Genomic DNA, 23350 nt, shown 5'->3' with positions numbered 1-23350 from the left:
GTTAGTACAATTATGTAATTATGTTAATAATTGAATAGTCGAAAGTGATTAGTAATATTTTTGTTATTGTTTTTGTTTAGACCAGGGAACTTCGTATCGAAGGAGTTATTAAAAAGGGCTGATGCCCTTTTTAATAGTCGAAAATGATTGTAAGGCAACTAATCCCTCTTCCTCTCCCACCCTCCCATTTGCCCATTATGTTTAAAAACTAAATGTTACCTCAAGATTAAATCAAAATGCACTGTGATAATGCTAATTCCCAATAAGGCATCTCAGCAGTATCCCAAGAACGACTGAGGGTATTATGTTCAAACTTTTGAGGCTACTTCTGCTCTTAAAATTTAGCCAAATCAAAATAATGTAAGCGTATCAAAGCTATCAAAGAAAGTAATCAGATTTTTTTGCGAAAATAGTATCAAGTTTTCCATTTCAGGTCAACCAGAGGAGGTATGAAACTAAGTTAAACAGTACTATTTGTGTCCAGATTTTTAAGATGGTGTATGTTGTTAAAAATAGCTGAAAATTTTTCTCCTGCATACAAATAGCAGGTCAAACTATAAAGTCTTATAAAACCGAAAAGATTTCATGTGTTATTTTCTTTTTCCCTGAAAAGACTATGTCAATATAAAACGAACATAAATTAATTAAAAAAAACTTTTTCCACAAATAAGTTTTTCAAAGAAAAGTAAAGAACTCCATTAAAAAAAAATGAGCAAACATAAAATAAAATAATCTACCAATCTCGAAACTACCCCAAATCAGCATCGATGAATAAATGAAACCCAAAACGAACAGAAATTGAAATGAATAACCGAGTCAAACTCAAAACGAGCAGAAATTACCATAAGTTGGGCGCAAAACCCCTATGCCTTCCTTAGGGCAGAACAAAATTTGCACTTTACTGAAAAAAATATAAATGTTTTTACTTTTATAACTTTAATAGTTAAAATAATTTTAACATTTTGATTACTAAATATCAGTATATGTATATTAAACTGACAATGCACATTCATTTGTATTTTTTATAAATAATAAGTTTTTTTTTATTAAGCGCAAATTTTTTTTCATCAATCTATTTTGAAATACGACTATATGCATGGGAAATTATTTATTTGAAGCTCATTTAAAGATTTACCGCACCCAGAAGCAGCTGTATCATCAGCAAACAATGTATTTAGGGAATTTTGATTGGATGTGTTTGGGGAAATGGTGGGCATGGGAGGGGTGTTAGTTGCCTTTCAATCACTTTTACCTATTAAAAAAGGCACTAGCCATTTCAATTTCCAGTCGAATGAGCCCTTTTCCAAGTTGCTACGACAACCCTTTCGATACGCAGCGCCCTGGCCAAAACAAGAAAATAAATAATACATTGTGCCAACATCGTTCTTTACTTTGGAGGCGCTATTGCGCTGCCTATGATACTCGTAAAAATCCTTCAGATTAAGCTGATTTTTTTTCAAAATCTCTCAGCCTCTCCACCAATGGTCCACTAATACTCACTAAAAGTTAAATAATCTGTTTTTTCTGATGCCTCGAACTCTACGTGCTTTTAATTACGTTGGGGTGACATGCACTCAACATGAAATGGCAGAGATAACAGAATTGTACATTTTTAATGTACAATTTCAAAGATACCTACATTGTGGTTTTCTTGGACCAATTTAGTTACAACATAGCAATTACACACAGCAAGAACAAAAAAGAGACCTTGAGAATAGCAAGCTGATGCCTAAAAAAAATTAAATAAATAAAAGTTACTGGATGAAAAAACCCTCGCGACTTTTCTCTTTATAGACGGATCACTTTACAGTGCACCTTATTATGGTATCAGACTGATATGAGCAGTTATATAAAAACCGCACTACATGATTGAAGAAGAATATTTAAACACTTTATATTTTTCCCAGTTGAGATTAGTGTCCTTTAAATCCCAAGCCAAATTTCTGCACCCCTTCGTTTGACAAGGGTCATTAACAAATCACCCTTTTCACTTAAATCTTTTCCTTTAATTTTACTGCGAAGATTGTTTAGAACTGGTGGTAGGTCTGTTGTAAAAAGTATCCTGGATCCTTTAAGCCTTGAAACAGATTTAAGGATGCTTTGGATCTCGTTCATTACCTTATGAGATGAGGACAGGTCTTGCTTTGGGCCTTCTACGCACGGCAACCCCAATTATTAGTTTATCAGAAAGACCGTATAATTTTTTCACATGAACACTTTCAGCTGCTCGGCCAACTGTTTTTTTAAAAAGAAATTCAGCATTAACTTTGGCATTTTGATCAGGGCGTTCGAACGGTAATCCCTGAATAATTACATTTAACTGTGTATCTTTAACTTCAAAGTCCGGTACTTTTTTCCAAGCTCATCAAAATAACCATTTCGAAGAAAAGAAGCCTTCTCAAGGGATTCAATTGTATTAGCGCGTGAAGAAGAGTGTGTTTTCTACTGCTTAATCTCAGCGTTTATACAATCAAGTTTATTTGAAAGTTGAGACTGGGACCGGAGGATTGAGTCCAGTTTTAAATTCAGACTTTTTGAAAAGGTGTCAAAGCTTGTTCCTGTCACAGCCAGTATCATCAAACAGTTCGTGGTAACCGAAACTCTAGAAAACGGTATTTTGATACAAATAGATGCATCAAAAGAATCAGATGTTAATGCTGATTTCAAATATATAAGTTTCATCAAGTTTAATTCTACCCATCAAAAGTTACGCGCCTGAAAAAATTTAGCTGATTTTCGAAAAAAGAGGGAAAGACCCCCAAAAAGCTATAGAACCTTAATGAAAATCTCAACATCATATTGCGCGTATACGAAAACCCTACTGTGGAGGCTTCAAGCACCTACCTACAAAAATGTGGAATTTTGCCTTTTTTTGCCAGAAGAAAGATCACGGGTACGTGTTTATTTGTTTTTTTGTTTTTTTTCTCCCAGGGGTGATCGTATCGACCCAATGGTCCTAGAATATCGTGGGAGAACTCATTGGAATGGAAATCAAAAGCTCTAGTGCCCTTTTTAAGTGACCAAAAAATGGAGGGCAACTAGGCCCCCTCCCACGCTCATTTTTTTCCCAAAGTAACCTGATCAAAATTTTGGGATAGCCATTTTGATCAGCATGTTCGAAAATATTATAAGTATGTCTTTTAGGATGACTTAATCCTCCGAAGTTCCCGGGTGGAGGGCTGAAAGTTATGAACTTTACCCAATGTTAACATGTAGTATTGGTTATTGGGAAGTATACAGACGTTTTCAGGGGAGATTTTTCTGGTTGTGGGGGTGGAGGGGTGGGTCGGGGGTTATATGGGAGGATTTTTTCATGAGGGAAGTTTTCATGGGGGAAGTGATATTGCTACGAAGGGGACGCCGGACTTACTAGAATTATTTATAAAAAGATCAGAAATTAAATATAAAAAAACAAGTTTTCAGCTGCAACAGCAGCAACATCAAAACTTTAAACGAACAGAAGATATTACATATATGATTGGGTTCAACTCCTAGTCAATACCTCGCTCTTTAAGCCAAAGATTTTTTAGTACTTTCATAAGAGCAATTTATTCTTATTAACGCCTTTGTGATTAAGTGGTCATTTTTAAAGAATTTGAACAAAATTTGAACTTTCGTTTAAAGAGTAAGGTATTGACTATGGCGTGAACCCCCTAACGTACGTATTAAAAACATTTGAACATAGAAGTTCGCTACGTAAGTTAATTAGTAAGTTACGTATATCTATTACTAATAAAACGTTCATAGATAAAATTTAACTAATTTCGAGAAAGCCATTTAACCAAATAAAAGTAAATTAATAAGAAAATTTTGTTTTAATTATTCATGTACGGTGAGCCAAGATCAAAACCTGCATTTATTCAAAAACGTTCAAAAATTAAATAAAAAAAACAAGTTTTTTTTTAACTGAAAGTAAGGAGCGACATTAAAAATTGAAACGAACAGAAATTATTACGTATATTAAAGGGGCTGTCCCCTCCTCAACGCCTCGCTCTGTACGCTAAAGATTGACTTTCTCACAACTCTATTTTTTTTTAACAATGAAAAACTTTAGCGTAAAGAGCGAGGCGTTGAGGAGGGGACAGCCCCTTTCATATACGGAATAATTTCTGTTCGTTTTAAGTTTTAATGTCGCTCCTTACTTTCAGTTAAAAAAACTTGTTTTTTTATTTAATTTATTATAACAACTAATTACCTTGATCCGCCTTCTTTAAGTTAGAACTCCAGTTGATTCATGTCTCTCTTAGTCTTGTCTCTCTTATGTCTTTTAGAACTAATTTTTATTTGCAGGAGATGGTGCTAAATAAAAAAATTGTGAGATTTCCGCTTTAACCAAGGAAACTAGCTCAAAAGCAACTTCTAATTGTTGCATAGTCTATTGAAATTTTTCAAAAATCTAGGTATCTTCTTCTGTCACCTGCTACTAATAGACTAAATTTTTTTTTAATTTTTTCGGAAAGTTTTCTTTTAGAAAGGAAAATTCTTCTTCTTGAATCTGTTTACCCATCACTAAATCATAAATCCAAATCTCTAAGTACGAGATTAGAAATCTCTAATCTCTAAGTAAATCTCGTAAATTAGCTATAAAATTTCTTTAGATCTTGAAGATGCATAATCCACTTATGATGGAAATGTTTTTGAAAATGCAGATACTTTTTTTTTGCCTAAAGAAGGAGTTTTACAAGGGAAGAGTTTTTGAAAAGGCGTATTTTCCAAGTTTAAGTCTAATTGCAGGCCTCTGAAATTGGAGCCAAGTATTAATGTGGAGGGTGGTATGTTTTTTTCTTTTTTTTTTCTTGTATATTTGTGTGTTAATATGGAATATTAAATTTTCAAATCCTTGGATCAATGAGCTAGAAACTCAGACAAGCCATTAATGGATAGTCTTCAAGCTAGAAGACTGGAAAACATAAATTTATTTCTAAACTATCATCCATTATTTTGAAAATGGGTTTTAGTCTATTGTTATTTTGCATACACATCCATAAATGTAAATGGTATTTGTAATATTTACTTTTATAGGTTTTAAACCTCTGCTACAGTCGGCCCTTTGATTGCAAGTGTAGGCAAGCCTAATTGATATTATCATAATGTTATTCTAAAAGTTGTTGATTTTGTCATATTTGGTACTATATTTAGAATGGATTAGTTTGTTGTATTGATGAAAGTTGACCTAAGTTAATTAGTTACAGGATTAACAGCAAGAAGAAGATACAGAAATAAATCAAAATACAAAAGGGGTGCAACGAAACCCAATAAATTAATCCAGAGCATAAGCGTTTAAATTAAATAAAAAAAAGGAACCAATCGATAAGAAGGAAAAATGGCATCTTTATTAGAGTTGATATTATTTTCACGGTTTTGGTCTTTATTTGAATAATTTAGGATGAATAGTTCTCATTTAGCATTTGACCTATGAACATCTATTGATATTTAAGCCGGATTAGATTTGGAATAAAATAAAGTGGATTGCAGTAACCGTCAGTTTCGCAATAAGTGAAATAATAAATTGATACTTACGGACTATTTTACCATTGGATATATTTAATCACTTATATAAGGTGCCCTATTATTCTACTATCTTTTTAATTGGATTTAATAATCTGATTATAATTCAATTTTGCTAATAAGCGAGCAAGGGCTTTTGTACTTGACGGGAGTGTGACTCCTTTAAATTGTGGGGATCTGGTATTAAGAAACTACGCTTCCTTCGCTTATTGGTGTCTGGCTCTTATTGGTATCTGGTTCTTATGATATATACAGTGAATAATGAATAATGAGACTTGTTTTTTTGTCGGTTTAAAATTTTTTGCAATTTAACCGTGATAATGGAGTGAATGAAAACGAAATACTGAAGTTTGGAAAGGATTTTTTCTGGACTTGCCGAGTTTAATCGAAGCTAAAAAAAACTCCTCTACGATGCAGCCGTACCTGGGATTGAGCTTCCGAGAAGACAGGGGCCGAAGGCTTTGGAAAGCCATCTGAAGGGTATTCGTGAAATGTGATGATGAAGACATAGACCTACCGATGTTTGTAATTCGTTCTCCAAATGATGTACCTGTCATCCCTGCTTTTGTTTATTCGAGTTTGAACGCAAAATTGAATAGAATGGAACACTTCCTAAGGTGTTTCCTAAGATTCCTAAGATTCGTATGATAATCACTCTCCACCACTGCCTGCCTGTGCGACGCCGTCAACTGAGTCACACAACTGTTGTGGTCTCTAAAGTGCCGCAAACACTAAATGATCCGATAAAACGCATATAAATGCTCGATAAAGTAAGCTGTCATGATGCAGTTACCAAGCTGAGTTTGCGAGGTGACAAATGGCTAATTAATGTTGAAAAATCTGCTGCTGAAGAATTCAAAGACTCAATTCTAGTAATTTTAGCAGAATCTCCATCCAAGGTGATCACTGAGCGGTTTTTCTGGATAGTCAGAGAAATGTTGAAGGAGACCTCTCATTCTTTCAAGGATATCCAGGTGTGGTGGAAGCTATGCGGCTCGGTGACACTGGCACGGTTAAGCTTGAGTATTTTGACTCTGTGTCAAAAGCCAAGGCTATGTAAAATTGTTCTAAACTTGTATACGAATACTTATCTGTGAAAGAATATCGTTCGGCACCTCGGTGCTGTCTCAAATACTGTTCGCCAGACCATAAAGTAGCTGATTGTACAAGTTTGGTTGCGAAGTGTGCATGCTGTGCGGGCCCTCATATTTCCACCAAGGATTTTCCCTGCCAGCTTGATGCAAGATGTGCTAATTGCGGTGAAAATCATGGCTCCTTTAGTCTTAGATGCAAAGTGCTGAGATATATCATTGCCAAGAAGATATGATTGTGCCTGTTTCGATTGGTTCGCTTAATATAAATGGTACTCGTTTAAAGGAGCATAAGATTGATGAGTTGTGTGACCGGTTTGACATAGAATGCCTTCAAGAACACCTCCTGACTTCTACTAGCATTAATGTGTTAACAAAAAGTCGTAATCATTCCATTTTTACAACTAATGCTAAGGTCACTTTTAGTAGACCTTCTGGAGGCCTCGCGTGCATTGCTAAGAATAACCTGAGTTTGCTCTCTCCAGTGTGTTTTCACAGTGATAAATTCATCCTTGCGGTTCGGTTTGATAATACTGTGTTGATAAATGTGTATCTCTCGTGTAACAAAAAAAATATTTCCGCTTCAAATGTGTATATGAAAGCCTCGGCAATTCTTAAGGCTATTCTTGCGTCTGTTTTATGGACTGGTTATGATTTCATAGTGGTTGGTGACTTCAACACAGATATTACAAGTCAGTCAATTCGATCCGATACAGTCCTTGATGCTTTTTCATAGCCAGTGCGCTAGCATTGCCCAAGTAAAGAACGATGTGGGCAAACTGTTTATTTTTTTTCTTCAGACACTTCGTATCGAAGGAGTTGTCGTAGAAACTTCGAAAAGGGCTCATTCGATTGGAAATTGGAGTGGCTAGTGCCCTTTTTAATAGTAGAAAGTGATTGGAGGGCAACTAGCCCCCCCCATGCCCCTCATCCCCCAAACACATCCAATCAAAGTTTTGAGATAGCCATTTTGTTAAGCGAAGATGATTTCCAGATAGAAAATATGTTTTTGAGGAGGACACTCCCCCACAACCCTCAGGGCAAGGGTTTTAAGTTATGCCCTGAGGGCCTATAAGAACGATGTTAGCGCAATGCACTGTGAATTATTTTTTTCCTTTAGAGCAGGGCACTTGATATATAAGGGGTCGTCGTAGAAACTTCCAAAGGGGTGTTCATTTGATTGAAAATTGAGAGTTCTAGGGCCCGTTTTAATAGTCGAAAATGATTGGAGGGCAACTACCCCCCCCCCCCATGCCCATCATCCCCCAAACACATCCAATCCAAATTTTGAGATAGCCAATTTGTTCAGCGTAGTTGATTTCCAGATAGAAGATATGTTTTGAGGAGGACACTCCTCCACAACTCTCAGGGCAAGGGTTTTAAGTTATGCCCTAGGGCCATACAAGGTTTTTATAGAAGGTGTTGTGGTAGAAACTACAAAACAGGCTCATTCGGTTGAAAATTCGAAGGGCTAATACGCTTTTTGATAGTCGAAAGGGATTGGAGGGCAACTAGTCCCCCCCCCCTCGCCCATCATTCTCCCAAACACATCCAATCAAAATTTTGAAATACCCATTTTGTTCAGAGTAGTTGATTTCCAGATAGAAAATATGTTTTTGAGGAGAACACTCCCCCACAACCATCGGGGCAAGGGTTTTAAGTTATGCCCTCAGGGCATATAAGAACGATGTTGGCACAATGTACTACCTATTATTTTTTCTTTAGAGCTGGGAACTTCATATGGAAGGGGTCGCCGTAGAAACTTCAAAAGGGGCTCATTCGATTGGAAATTGAGAGTTCTACTGCCCTTTTCAATTGTGGAAAGTGATTGGAGGGAAACTAGCCCCCCTCCAAGACCATCATTCTCCCAAAAACATCCAATCAAAATTTTGAGATAGCCATTTTGTTCAATGTAGTTGATTTCCAGATAGAAAATATGTTTTTGAGGAAGACACCCCCACAACCCTCAGGGCAAGGGTTTTAAGTTATACCCTGGGGGCATATAAGGTTTTTATTGAAGGTGTTGTCGTAGAAACTTCAAAACAGGCTCGTTCGATTGGAAATTTGAAGGGCTTGTACCCTTTTAATAGTCGAAAGTGATTGGAGGGCAACTAGCCCCCCCCCTCCCATGCCCATCATTCCCCCGAACACATCCAATCAAAATTTTGAGATAGCCATTTTGTTCAGCGTAGTTTATTTCCTCATAGAAAATATGTTTTTGAGGAGGACACTCCCCCACAACCCTCAGGGCAAGGGTTTTAAGTTACGCCCTGGGGGCATATAAAGTTTTAATTTAAGGTAGAAACTTCAAAAGACTCATTTGATTGGAAATTAAAGGGTTAGTGTCCTTTTCAATAGTCAAAAGTGATTGGAGGGCAACTAGCCCCTCCCCCCCCCCCAAACGGCTTTCATTTCCCCAACACATCCAATCAAAATTTTGAGATATCCATTTTGTTCAGCGTAGTTGATTTCCAAATAGAAAATATATCTTTGAGGAGGACATCCTCCCTCAGCCCTCAGAGCAAGAGTTTTAAGTTATGCCCTGGGGGCAGATAAGGTTTTTAAGAAGGCGTTGTCGTATAAACTTCAAAAAAAGCTTATTTGACTGGAAATTCAAAGGGCTAGTGCCCTTTTTAATAGTCGAAAAGGATTGGAGGGTAACTACCCCCCCCCCAGCGTAGTTGATTTCCAGACAGAAACTGTATTTTTGAGGAGGACACTCCCCCACAACCCTCAGGGCAAGGATGCATTGGGGGTCTATAAGGTTTTTATTGAAATCCTTGTCGTAGAAACTTGAAAAAGGGCTCATTCGATTTGAAATTCAAAAGGATAGTACCCTTTTTAAAAGTAGAATGTGATTGGAGGGCAACTAGCCCCCCCCCCACGCCCATCATTCCCCCACACATCCAATCAAAGTTTTGAGATAGCCATTTTATTCAACGTAGTTGAAAGTTTTGAAAAATAGGTCTTTAAGGATGACAACCCCTCCCCCCACAGCCCTCAGGGCAAGGGTTATAAGTTATGCCCTGGGGGCATATAAAGTTTTTATTGAAAGCATTGTCGTAGAAACTTCAAAAGGGCTCATTCAGTTGATTTCCTCATAGAAAATATGTTTTTGAGGGGGAAACTTCCCCACAACCCTCAGGGCAAGGGTTTTAAGCTACGTCCTGGGGGCATATAAGGTTTTTATAGAAGGCGTTGTCGTAGAAACTTCAAAAAACTCATTTGATTGGAAATTAAAGGGTTAGTGTCCTTTTCAATAGTCAAAAGTGATTGGAGGGCAACTAGCCCCTCCCCCCCCCAACGGCTTTCATTTCCCCAACACATCCAATCAAAATTTTGAGATATCCATTTTGTTCAGCGTAGTTGATTTCCAAATAGAAAATATATTTTTGAGGAGGAAACTCTCCCTCAGCCCTCAGAGCAAGAGTTTTAAGTTATGCCCTGGGGACAGATTAGGTTTTTAAAGAAGGCGTTGTCGTAGAAACTTCAAAAAAAGCTCATTTGATTGGAAATTCCAAGGGCTAGTGCCCTTTTTAATAGTCGAAAAGGATTGGAGGGTCCCTACCTCCCCCTCCCAGCGTAGTTGATTTCCAGACAGAAAATGTATTTTTGAGGAGGACACTCCCCCACACCCCTCAGGGCAAGGATGCATTGGGGGTATATATGGTTTTTATTGAAATTCTTGTCGTAGAAACTTGAAAAAGGGCTCATTCGATTTGAAATTCAAAAGGCTTGTACCCTTTTTAAAAGTAGAATGTGATTGGAGGGCAACTAGCCCCCCCCCACGCCCATCATTCCCCCACACATCCAATCAAAGTTTTGAGATAGCCATTTTATTCAACGTAGTTGAAAGTTTTGGAAATTAGGTCTTTAAGGATGATAACCCCTCCCCCCACAGGGCATATGGGGGCATATAAGAACGATGTTGGCACAATATATTATTTATTAATTTTTCCTTTAGATCAGGGCACTTCGTATCGAAGAAGTTGTCGTAGAAACTTCGAAAAGTACTCATTCAATTGGTAATTGGAGCGGCTTGTGCCTTTTTTAATATTTGAAAGTGATTGGAAGGTGACTAGCACTCCTCTCACGCACACCATTTTCGCAAACACATCCAATCAAAATTTTGAGATAGCCATGTTTTTTAACGTTGTTGAAAGCTCTGGAAATTTGGTCTTATAGGATGACAACCACCCTAACAGACCTTGAGGTAAGGGTTGTAATTTATGCCCTGGGGGCATATAAGGTGTATATAGAAAGCGTTGCCGTTTCGAAAAGGGCTCATTCCTTTGGAAATCGAAAGGCCTAGTGCCCTTTTTAATAGTCGAAAGTGATTGAAAGGCTTGACATTTTTATAGTAAAGATCGAAGTGGGTATATTTTATTATTTTTTGCTGTTGTTGTTGTTTAGACCAGGGCACTTCGTATTGAAGGAGTTATCGTGGGAACTTCAAAAAGGGCTCGTTCGATTGAAAATAAAAAGGGCTGATGCCCTTTTTAATAGTCAAAAATGATTTGAGGGCAACTAAACCCCCTTCCACTCCCCCCCTCCCATGCCCATCCTCCCACATCAACCCTTTCACTTCTGCTCTTAAAATTTAACCAAATCAAAATAGCGTAAGTATATCCAAGTTATCAAAGAAAGTAAACCAATTTTTTGCGAATGGTATCAAGTTTTCCATTTCAGGTCAACTAGAGGAGGAATGTAACTAAATTAAAAAGTATTATTTGTGTCCAGATTTTTAAAAAGGTGTATTTTGCTAAAAATTGTTGAAAATTTTTCTCCAGCATACAAACAGCAGGCCAAACTATAAAGTCTTAAAAAACGAATAGACTTAAAGTATTATTTTCTTTTTTCCTGAAAAGACTATGTCAATATAAAACGAACAGAAAAACAGTACTGGTATTCTAAATCTTTTATTCGGATAAAATATAATGGAGTAGTTTCTGATTCAAATGTGTTTATTCGGTGTGGGGTCTGTCAAGGTGGTGTACTTTCTCCAAATATTTTTAAGTTATGTATTGGTCCTATACTTTCATCTTTGCCTTCGACTTTCATTTCTGATGGAATTGATGTCTCGTATCTCGCTTATGCGGACGATGTTCTCCTTGTCAGTCGTTCTAGGGCTGGGCTCTCACATTCTGTCAGCTGGATCTCAGACCAGTTCAGACGGATTGGGCTTATGTTGAACGTTGATAAGTGCAAATATACTTCGTTTAATTTGAGTGTGAGTCTCCCTCATAACTTTTCGGTGGCTTGGTCTTCACATTACTAATAGTCTCAAAAAACATCGGGCTCTGAAAGTTTCTAATGTAAAAAAAAAATTCAGATAGGACATTCAAAAATTGTTGCAAACAGAGGGAGGTACAATATAAAAGTTTCTGGGAAATTATATTCTTCATTTTGCGATCATTATATTCTTTTTTTTATCTGGTTTTCTTCCAATTCTGAAGTCTAAAGATCTGAAATCTGTCTGGATCTATTATTTTTAATTTTCTTTAAAATTTTATCTTTGCATTAAACTTTTCTGTAAGACCAAGACTATCTGATTCTGCAGATTAGATTAGAATAATTAATTTTGATTAGTACCATATGATTTTCACTTATTTGGATCTACCATGAAATAAATATTGTCTCGGTGCATACTTGACTCCAAACATCTGTTGTTTTTTTGCTTTGTTTACCATTAGCACGAGTTACTCTTTGCTTTAATTGTAGTTGTTTACCAAAATCTGTTCAATTGTGCTATAACGAAAACAAGAAAAGTCAGCCATCCTTCCCCCTAAAAGATGTGTCTTCTTTTTTTGAACTTTTTTTAGGAAGTTTTCTTTTTAAGAATTTCTTTGGTATATTTGCCTTTTATTTACTAATAATAAAAAAAAAACGCTGTATTAAGATGTTCTGTTATATCGAAACTGGAGTGGAACCCGGACATTATTCAGCATGGATTTCTGACAGAGTTGAACATTTAACGTTTGGTATTTTTTGCCAGTGACATAATCTTATTCTTTAGTGTTTGTATGGGTTCATTTGATGGAGATTTAAGATTCGAAAGACAGGGAGGAAAAATATTAGATGTCAGGATTGTTAAATTTAGCGAAATGTATATTTTGGAGATAATATCTTGTTGGTGGATGGAGTTCTCTATAACTTGTTTCGCTTTTTCTATCTGGCAACCAGCATAAATTATGTTTTTTTGCTTTTTGACGTCTTGAAATTTCCCCGAGAAAGCTCACACATATGTGATAGTAAAAAGAGGATGGGAGAAAACACTACGTCACCTACTCTTTACAACTAAGACATTTGAAAATACAAAACAAATGAAATTTAAAGAGCTTCACTATAAATTTGTTATTTGCTTTTAAGATAAATCTTCTGATCTAGAAGATTTACTTATTAGTAAATCTTCTCGTAACTAATGACACTACGGGTATTTAGTTGAAACGTGTAGGGGAATTTTCAATTAAACAAAAAAACTATACGCATGCAAGTATTACAAGGGCATATAAGCAATATCATAGGTAGCGCTGTTCTATCATAGCAAGTAATGTCATTGATATTTTAAAGTAGCTAATTTGATTTGAAATTCTAAGTTCTAGTATCCTTTTTAAGAATGGAGTTGATACAAACCGTCAAAGCCTGGGGGCGAGAGTTCTAAGTTAAGCCCCCCCCCGAAAACGCGCTAATCACCCAACGCATCTGATTGGAATCATGAGATAGTGACTTTGTTTAAATTAGTCCTGAGAACATATAATAATGCCTCTAGGGTTGACAAAACCCTCCAGCGCCCTGAGGATAGGGTTGAAAAGTATTCCATGAGAGTATATAAGGTTTGTATGGAATGGGCGATCGTATAAACTTCAGTTGGGGCTCATTTGATTTGAAATTGAAATTTATAGTGCCCTTTAAAGAGTCATAGTGATTTGAGAGAAAACAGTCACACCCTCCACGCCCGTCATTTCTATTAACACCTCCAATCAAAATTTGGACAGAAAAATTTTTTAGTCTAGGGGTCCGCAAATTATATCTGTGAGGAAAACAAACCCCCTCCCCTACAGCTTTCAGGGCAAGAGTTGTAAGTTATTTCCTGGGGGCATATAAGGTTTTTATAGAAAGGATGGTCGTATATGCTTTTTAGGGGACACATGTTAATGGTAATCAGAAGTTCTAGTTCCCTTTTTAAGAGTCAAAGTGATCAGGGCGCAGTCAAATCCCCCCTCCCTCTCCAAGCGCACACAAACACGTCGGATTTTACCGAGATGCATCCAATAGATATTTTGAGACAGTCTTTTTATTCAAAATAGTCCAAAGATCTTATAACAAGGATTTTGAGGTTGATTCAAACCCCCAGAGCCCGAGGGCGAGGGTTGTAAGTTGCCCACTTTAGAGATGGCTTCTTTGGTTGAAATTCGGAGTTTGTGTTCCCTTTTAAGAGTCAATAGTGATGGATGTCAAATAGCTCCCCTCCCGATTACCCCTCTTTTTATCAAATGTATCTGATGGAAATTGAGCGATGACAATTGGGTTGGCAATAGTCCAAAGAATATATAACAGTGCCTCAAGGGTCGGCACAACCCCTAAGAGCCCTTGGGTAAGGTCTTTGAGTTATGCCCTCGGGGCATATAAGTTTTTTAGGGAATGGGTGGTCGTATTAAATTCAGATGGGTCTCATTTTATTTTAAATTTGAAGTTATAGTTCCCTTTTTAAGAGTCAAAGTAATTTGAGAGAACCCCCCTCACCCCACGCCCAACATTTTCCATAATCAACATCCAAACAAAGTTTTGAGCCTTTTTTTAGCACTGTTGAAAGGTTCAGTAATTATGAGTTTGGGGATGCCCCCCCCCCAAGGCCTCAGGCAGGGGTTGCAAATTATGCAGTTTGTTCATTGTTCACATATAGTAAATTTTATTGAAAAGAGTGTGCATGTTTGACTCAGGAATGACTGAGTATATTAATTTGGAATTTTTAGGAAATGGTAAGGGAGATGATCAATTGACCAAAATTACTGCTACTACTATAACTACATGTGCTACTACTACTACTACTACTACTATTAAACCTAAGGGTATTAAGAAACAAATTTTGGGCAATATTGTAACTGTATTGACATACACTATGCCCATATAGGTTTTGCTCTTAAAGTCAAAAGTCTTAAGAGTCAAAAGTGGTTGGAGGGCAGTCAGCCTTCCTCTTTATCTCATAATTTTCCAAACACTTCCATTCAAAATTTAAGATAGCCATTCGGTTCAGCATTGTTGAACGGTCTTGAAACTGTATATATAGGGCTATTGCGTAGGTCAAAGCCTCACAATTATCCAACTCGCCCATTATGTTTTAAAAACTGAATATTCCCTTTAGGTTAAATCCAAAGCATTTTGTGTATGCTAATTTTCAAGAAAACATCTCAGCATTATCCCAAGAACGAATGAGGGTATTATGTTCAATCTTTGGGGCTGCTTCTATAACCTGTTCTGCTCTTAAAATTTATCTAAATCAAAAGAGTTTAAGTGTATCCAAGCTGTCAAAGAGCATAGATATATTTTTTTTGAATGGTATCAAGTTTTATATTTCTGGTCAGCTAGAGGAGGTAAAAAACTAAATTAAACACTACTATTTGTTTTCAGATTTTTAAAAGGGTTTATATTGTTAAAAATTGTCGAAAAATTTACTCCATCATACTAATAGCAGGTCAAACTATACATTTTTAAAAAAAAATGAAAAGATTTAAACTATTATTTTATGTTTTCCCTGAAAAGATTATGTCAATATAAAACGAAGAGAAACTAATTAAAAAATACTTTCCACAAAAAAGTTTTTTCAAAGAAAAGTAAAGAGCTCCATTAGACCATAAATGAGCCAAAGTAAAATCAAATAATCCACCACAAATCAAGATCGATATATAAATAAAACCCAATGCGAACAGAAATTACAATAAATAACCAAGTCAAATTCAAAACGACCAGAACATAATTTGCACTTTACTAAAAAAACAATTTCCTAATGTTATTACTTTAGGAAAAAAAAACAATTCCCTATCATTACTTTAATAAATCAATTATTATTAGCATTTTTGAGGAATTAATGTCAGCTTATGTATACTGAACTGACTATTTACATTCATTTGTATTTTTTAAATAAAGTGCAAAACCTTTTGGTAAAGCAGCTGCACCCTCTGACATGCAATCTGACCAAAAGAATCTTGAAATTCTTGGGACTTGGGCTGATACATGGCTCCTCTCTTTCAATTCTGATAATTGACATGTAATACACTTCGGCAGTTATAATCCACATCAACAGTAAAATCTCCATGGTAACCGCCTCTCTGCAGTTTTTGAAAAAAAAATCTTGTAATTATTGTTGATCATCAACTTAAGTTCAACACCTATGCAAAATCTGTATCGTCGTCTGCCCTACAATCTCTCGGAATGATCAAAAGAACTATCTCCAGCAGACGCCCAAAAGTATTTATGAAGATCTACAAGGCACTTGTTTTTGTCAGCGCCTAGAGGCTGGAATGTCTCTGGCGTCACTCTACTTCAAGAAGGACAAGGAAATAACAGAAAGAGTACAACGAAGAGCAACCAAAATGGTTGAAGGCCTCAAACAAATGCTATACGAAAAAACGTTTACGTAATTTGAAGCTCCCTACTCTCGCATACTGGAGTAACCTGGCAATTTGATTATGGCACGCAAAATTATTTCCAAAAAAATTTTCTCCCTGGGCTCCTTGCCCCCCCCCCCTTCCAGAACGCTATGAATATGGAGACATTCAAATAAAATCTTCAAGAAACACTCCTTAATCTGAAAAAAAAGCCATTTCTTCAGCCAGTAGGTAGCAAACTTGTGAAATCAACTCTGAAAATACAGTGGCTGCTGATTTGACGGGAGCATTCAAGAAAAATCTGGACAAAGAATGGCTAAAGCAGAAGTTCCTGTATAACTGGGAAGCTATTGAGTCCTCAACTCAAATGTAGCAAACAGTCCACAGAAGTCATCATGGAGTATCAAAAGGACGGAAAATCATTAGATTCGCTCCAAGGTTCTTTATTATAATATAGCCATAAATTACACAATTTCATTCATTTTTTGGCGAGCAGAGTTCATATACCAATGAAAAAACAGTCAACAGAATTAACTCATCATGCCACTGAAAGAAACACAACTATTCTTGCCTGAATTTCTTAATTAAAAAATAACATTGACATGCCACTCCAACTTACTGCCAACAAACGTTCATTCGAGACAGGGCTTACTTTATAATACCAATTATCAGGCTATAATGGGCAGGGAGTGCAGACAGATCATATCTAAACAATCACAAAATAATAGAAATAATAAAAGCAAGACACCATTCTTCACCAAAATAAGTTTTTAATTTTTAAAGCATTGAATAAGCAACGTTCAGAGCCGAGGTCTAATGGCAGTAAGTAACAACCTTACATTTGTAGATGCAACAAACTTTTACCAAATCAATGGAATCCTATACCGCACTGGAAGGAGACGGTAGAAACGACTTAAGGACACGAGCAGACTTATTCTGTAGCTTTGTATTCTGTAGCTCACGTATTCTGTAGACCTCTCACATTTTGGCATAGAGATTAATAGACGAGATCAGATTGAGTAGAAATGGGCATTTTGGACATAAAAAGCACAGTTTCATTTGATAAAACTATTTAGGAAGAGCTCCACGGTCAAATTTAACTTTAAACAAAATTAAAGAAGACTGGACACTAAGACTCAGCGGGTGCATATCCACAATATTATATGACGATTATGTAATTGATTTATTTGGCAAAAAGTAAGGAGACCGTAGAAACGACTTAAGGACACGACCAGACTCATTCTGTATCTTTTGAAGTGGAATAAGAATAGACTTAAACGTATTGAGGTAAACAAATCCCGCATAATCAACACGAGATTGTACTAGAGTAAAACTTCAGTGCCGAGTAAGGAACCAGGTTTTTCAACTGGTTTATAATACCAACACCCCGTGGCGCTTTCGCACGAATAACATTGATGTAATCCTTCCATGAAAGATTCTCGTTGATAACCACGCCTAGATAATGAATACTTCTCACTCTTTCAATGGATGATAAACAGTCTTCTATCTTAAAGCAGATGTTAGTTAGTTTTGGAATCCTGCACCCAACTCTAAAATAAATAATAAGTTTTTTTAAATAATAAGTTTTTTTTATTAAGTGCAAGTTTTTTTTCATGAATCCATTTCGAAATACGACTGTATGCATCGGAAATTATTTATTTGAAGCTCATTTAAAGACTTACTGCACCCAGAAGCAGCTATATCATCAGCAAATAGTATATCTAGAGAAGATGAACCTTAGCAAAACACAGATCGTTAATATAAAGTAGAGTGAAAAGAGGGCCCGTAATTGAACCCTGAGTGACACCAACCAATGAGGATGGTGGAAGGACAGAAGAAGCAGAATCATTAATTGCAGTAATTTGTATTCTTTCTGAAAGATGTGATTTTATTAAATCCAATGCTTTCCTACGAACCCCTAAATTATTAAGCTTAGAAAATAAAATTAAATGAGAAATTAAATCGAACACTTTTTGAATGTCCAGGAATGAGCTTGCAGAAATCTTGTTAGTAATGACAGACTCACAAACTGGTTAAATGATCATAGGATAGTCAGTCCCATATTCTGTTCGAAAATCAAGTTGAAGCTTTGAAAACAGTTCTTGTTTATCGAATAAAAGTAATGATCCAATTATATAACGCTCTTTTACGATTTTATAAAACGCAGACAGTATTAAAATTGAACGAAAATTTGGCGGACTATTATGGTCTTCCAACTTGTGTAGAGCAATAACATTTGAAGCCTCAAAAGAAGTGGGATAAGTCTTGCCTGAAATGTTAAATTTATTGTATGTGTAAATACAGTCTTAATACCAGGTATAAGGATTTTCACAAGGTTAGAATAAGAAACGTCTAATCCTTAAGAAACGTCTAATCCTTCAGAACTGCCACGCTTCATAAGCATAATGATGTTCATCACCTCGGAATCAGTGACTGGGGACAGGAACATTGATTTGTCCAAAGGTGGTGGCAGGTACTTATGGCAGGAATCATAATCTGACAAAGGTGATGATAAATTTGCTATTTTTTTTACCGATTCAAACAACATGATCATTTAAAGACATCAGAAATTTCTTTTTTATTATGTACAAGAATCCCATCTTAAACAATCATTTCACTCAGTTGTGAAGACTTCTTATGCTTCCCATCCAACGACTTAACTTAATTCCATGCCTTTTTTACCTTGTGATTGCGAAAACTGAGCCTCAAAATACAGCGTTTTTCCATTACAAATAAATTTTGATAATGTATTTTTATAATTGAAAATATTTGATTTATTCTCCTGATCAGGTTCTGAAACAAATTTTTTTAAATAATGAATTTTTTACCTGTATTGATCTCAAAATACCTGGCGGTATCCACGGCTTAGTAGGCGTATTATATTTTTTACACATACGAGACATAAACGAACATTCTTCGTTTAGAGCGTTTTGAAATTTTTCGAAGAACATCACTGTAGAGTTTTTACTGCACATAGATTCCAGAATATAATTCCAGTTCATTCCTGACAACTTATTTTTGAGATTAAAAATAATAAATTTGCAAAAATTTCATTTCTAATATTCATAACATTTTTAGGACGATAATTTAATCATAAATCATACATTACAATAAAGCGGTCACTCTCATCATTTAGAAGAAGTCGTGTTTGTAAAATATTAATTGAATTAAAAATATTATCTAATAACGTTGCAGTTTGCTCGGCTAATCTTGTAGGAATTCTACATGACGGAACTAATGTTTTCACAAAATTCAGACACGGAAAATAAAGTGACCATTTTTGAGTGTAGCCTACTAATTACGCAGGTCATAAAAATTTTCTAAAAGAAAGTTTTCTTTTAGAAAATAAAATTTGTCTTTTGAACTTTTTTACGCATTACTAAATCATTAATCCAAACTTTTTCAGTAAATTAGCTATAAAATTACTTTAGAGCTTGAAGATGCACTACCAAATGATGATGAAAATCTGTTTGAAAGTGCATATCCTTTTTTGTTACCGAAAGAAGAAGTTATGCAAGAGAAGACCTTTTTCACAGATGCTTCTGCAAAGCCTGAATCTAATTGCCAGCCTCTAAAATTGGAGCCAAGTATGAATTTGGACGGTGGTATGTTTTTTTTCCTGTACATTTGTGTGTTTAGCTGGAATATTAAATTTCCTAGTCCTTGAATTAAATTTTCCTAATCCTTGAAAAAATAAGCCTGAAACTCAGACAAGCCGTAGAGGGATTTTATAAACTCTAGAATACTTGACAGTACAAAGGTATACCTAAACTATTATTAATCATTTTGATAGTGTGGTTTAGTCTATTGTTATCTTTCGTACAGATTAAGAAATGTAAATGGTATCTGAAATATTTATGGTATAGGCTTTAAATCTCTGCTGCAGTCGGCCTTTGATTGCAAGTATAGGCAAGCCTAATTGCATCATAATGTTATTATAACAGTTGTTGACTTTGTTATATTTAGTACTATATTTGGAATGGATTTAGTTTGTTGTATTGATGAAAGTTAACCTAAGTGCATTAATCACAGGATTAGCAGCAAGAACAAGATGCAGAAACAAATCAAAGTACAAAATGGGCGCAACAAAACCCAATAAATTAATCCAGAGCATAAGCTTTTAAATTAACCTAAAAAAGGAACCAATCGACAAGAAGGAAAAAGGGCATCTTTTTAAAAAGTTGATATTTTTCTGACGATTTTGGTCTTTTTTTGAATAATTTAGGATTATATGAAGTATATGTGAATCTAATAGTTTTTAAATGAACTTTTAAGTTGAAATGAACAGTCGTAAGGGTTGTTCTCATGCCCTTGCAGAGCATGAGAAAAAAAGAGAACGGCCATATCAATGTTTCAAGCTCTTTCTTGAATTTACTAAAAAAAAACATAACTAATAGCAAAATGTATATTTTGGAGATGTTATGTTGTTGGTGGATGGAATTGTCTATAACTTGTTTCGCTTTTTCTGTCTGGCAACCAGCATAAATTATGTTTTTTTCTTTTTGATGTCTCAAAATGTCTTGAAATTTCTCCGAAAAAGCGCACACATATTTGATAGTAAAAAGAGGGTGGGAGGAAACACTGCGTCACCTACTCTTTACAACTAAGACATTTGAAAATGTAAAACAAACGAAATTTATAGATCTTCTCTGTAAATTTCTTTTTTGCTTTTAAGGTAAATATTCGATTGTTTTGACCACCATTTACAAACATTTTTGATAATATGTAGCATTATTTAAAATACCATATAGAAAACAAAATATAGCAAATTATTACAAACTAATATCAGTATTATATGTGAATAAACTGAGTTACTTGGTGAATGTAGAAAGTTAACATAACATAGTCCATGGATAGCATATAGAAATATCTAATAGAGGAACCCACGTTTAAGCAGATTGATGTCTAACCATAAGTTTAAGATTTTGAAATAACCGAACTGCTATAAAAGCTTTTTTCATTCAAATTCAGTAGGTGTTGGGTTTTACGTGCGATTCTTAGAAAACAAGGACTAAAAGTCAAAATTTAGCGTAGAAAAACAATTATAAAAAATACGTCGGCTCTTTATTGAGTACCAAAGGAATAAAGAATTCGTAACAAAATTAGAATAACGTTTCATGTTCACTGTTATAAACTAATTACTTACAGAAGAGTCATTGAAAATTAATGTATGTAGCTATGTAAGGTAAAAATTTTTAAGAGTGGGATGATTTATTTTGAGTAAATTTTACATTATTTTAGCGTTCCCTGTGGCAGCGTTGTTTGATAACGGTATCTTGTGGAAATGTATGGAGTGTGGAACATCTAGCATGCCCGGTGTGACAAGAATATGTCTAAAAACAGAATCGAATTTGAATTGTCAAGGTGAGATACCAAGTAACATTAGTGTATTTGCTGAAGATAATGTAACAAAATATGAGGATTTTAATGGTGAAGAAAAATCTTTCAAGTGTAATGTATATGAAAAAACATACTGCCAAAAATCCGATTTATCAACTCATCAAAGAACTCATACTGGAGAAAAACCGTTCGAGTGTGATACATGTGAGAAATGTTTTACTTCAAGTTCCAAATTAAACAGACATCTAAGAACTCGTAGTGGAGAAAAACCTTTCAAATGTGATATATATGAGAAAACATTCTGCCTGAAATCCGTCCTATCATCTCACCGAAGAACTCATACTGGAGAAAAACCATTCGAGTGTGATGTATGTGAGAAACGTTTTACTTGTAGTTCCAAGTTAAATGTACATCTAAGAACTCATACTGGGGAAAAACCTTTCAAATGCGATATATGTGAGAAAATATTCTGCCAGAAATCCGTCCTATCGTCTCACCAAAAAACTCATACTAGAGAAAAACTTTTCAAATGCAATATATGTGAGACAAAATTCAGCCAAAAGCCCCACCTGGCTATTCATCAAAGAACTCATACTGTAGAAAAACCGTTTGAGTGTGATGTATGTAAGAAGCGTTTTACTTCAAGTTTTGGTTTAAATAGACATCGAAGAACTCATACTGGAGAAAAACCGTTCGAGTGTGATGTATGTTAAAAACGTTTTACATCAAGTTCCGATTTAAATAGCCATCGAAGAACTCATACTGGGGAGAAACCTTTCAAATGCGATATATGTGAGAAAAGATTTCGCCAAAGCTCCGCCCTGTCTTATCATAAAAAAATTCATACTGGTGAAAAACCTTTCGAATGTGATATATGTGAGAAAACATTCAGCCCTAAATCCTCCTTATCAGATCATCTAAGAACTCATACTGGAAAAATACCATTCCAATTTGATATATGTAATAAAGGTTATACATCAAAACAGGGTTTATCTTATCATCTAAGAAATCATCCTATCTGATCCACCCTATCTGACCATAAAAGAACTTATACTTTAGAAAATCCTTACCAATGTTAAATATGTTATTAAAAATTTCCCAAAAAGTCCTAGTTATCTACCCATCAAAATACTAGAGAAAAGGCTTTCGAATGTGATGAATGTAAAGAATGTTTACTTCAAACTCTACTTTATGCAATCATCAACAAACTGTACTGGAGAAAAATATGTCAAGCGTGATTTTGGTAAGATACATTTTACTTTCAGTTAAGATATACGATTACCAAAATTGTATTGACGATGAGTTACGTGAGAATTTATACATGTTAAAAATAGACCGAATATGATGTATGTCAGAAACCTTTTACTTCAAACTGTAATTTATCTTATAGTGGGAAACTCAAGGATTTGTTGTACAAGTTTATTTTATATGTTCGCAGTGTTGATTTTTTTGACTACCTGCTGTTTAATGTAAAATTAACTAAAAGTATAAATATCGATCCTATGTAAAATAAACATATGTTCTACTTTTATTGATGCACGTGAACCCGCTGAGACTTTTTTAATGTTTTTTTAATGTATTCAAGTTACTATATTTAACATTTCTTGTTGTGTTAGTAAGAACAACCAAAATTTGTAATTTTGGTTTTTTATATGGAAAAAGTCGAGTTTAACTTATTTTTGCTTGTTGTAAAACATTTGATCCATAAGATATGAATCATCTTAGCACAATTGATTATTTCTCATGAAATAGGGGAGAGAAAAAATTTTGCTTCTGGGTTTGGTAATTGGTGTCAGGGTGCTCGTA

The 23350-nt window shown here is 35.2% G+C and overlaps 1 pseudogene across 1 annotated transcript; it reads left to right on the top strand.

The window, feature by feature from the left end:
* Nucleotides 1-4740: 4740 nt before the first annotated feature.
* LOC148940526 (uncharacterized) lies at nucleotides 4741-22844 on the top strand (annotated as a pseudogene). The gene is made up of 3 exons (XR_016143399.1): nucleotides 4741-4772; nucleotides 19636-19809; nucleotides 21446-22844. The product of XR_016143399.1 is annotated as an uncharacterized LOC148940526 (transcript).
* The last annotated feature ends 506 nt before the right edge of the window (nucleotides 22845-23350 follow it).

Source organism: Artemia sp. Qi Xiang Cuo, chromosome 19, assembly GCF_049724085.1.
Source record: "Artemia sp. Qi Xiang Cuo chromosome 19, ASM4972408v1, whole genome shotgun sequence".
Taxonomy (NCBI): Eukaryota; Metazoa; Arthropoda; class Branchiopoda; order Anostraca; family Artemiidae; genus Artemia; species Artemia sp. Qi Xiang Cuo.
This window is presented reverse-complemented; position numbering and strand designations above follow the sequence as displayed.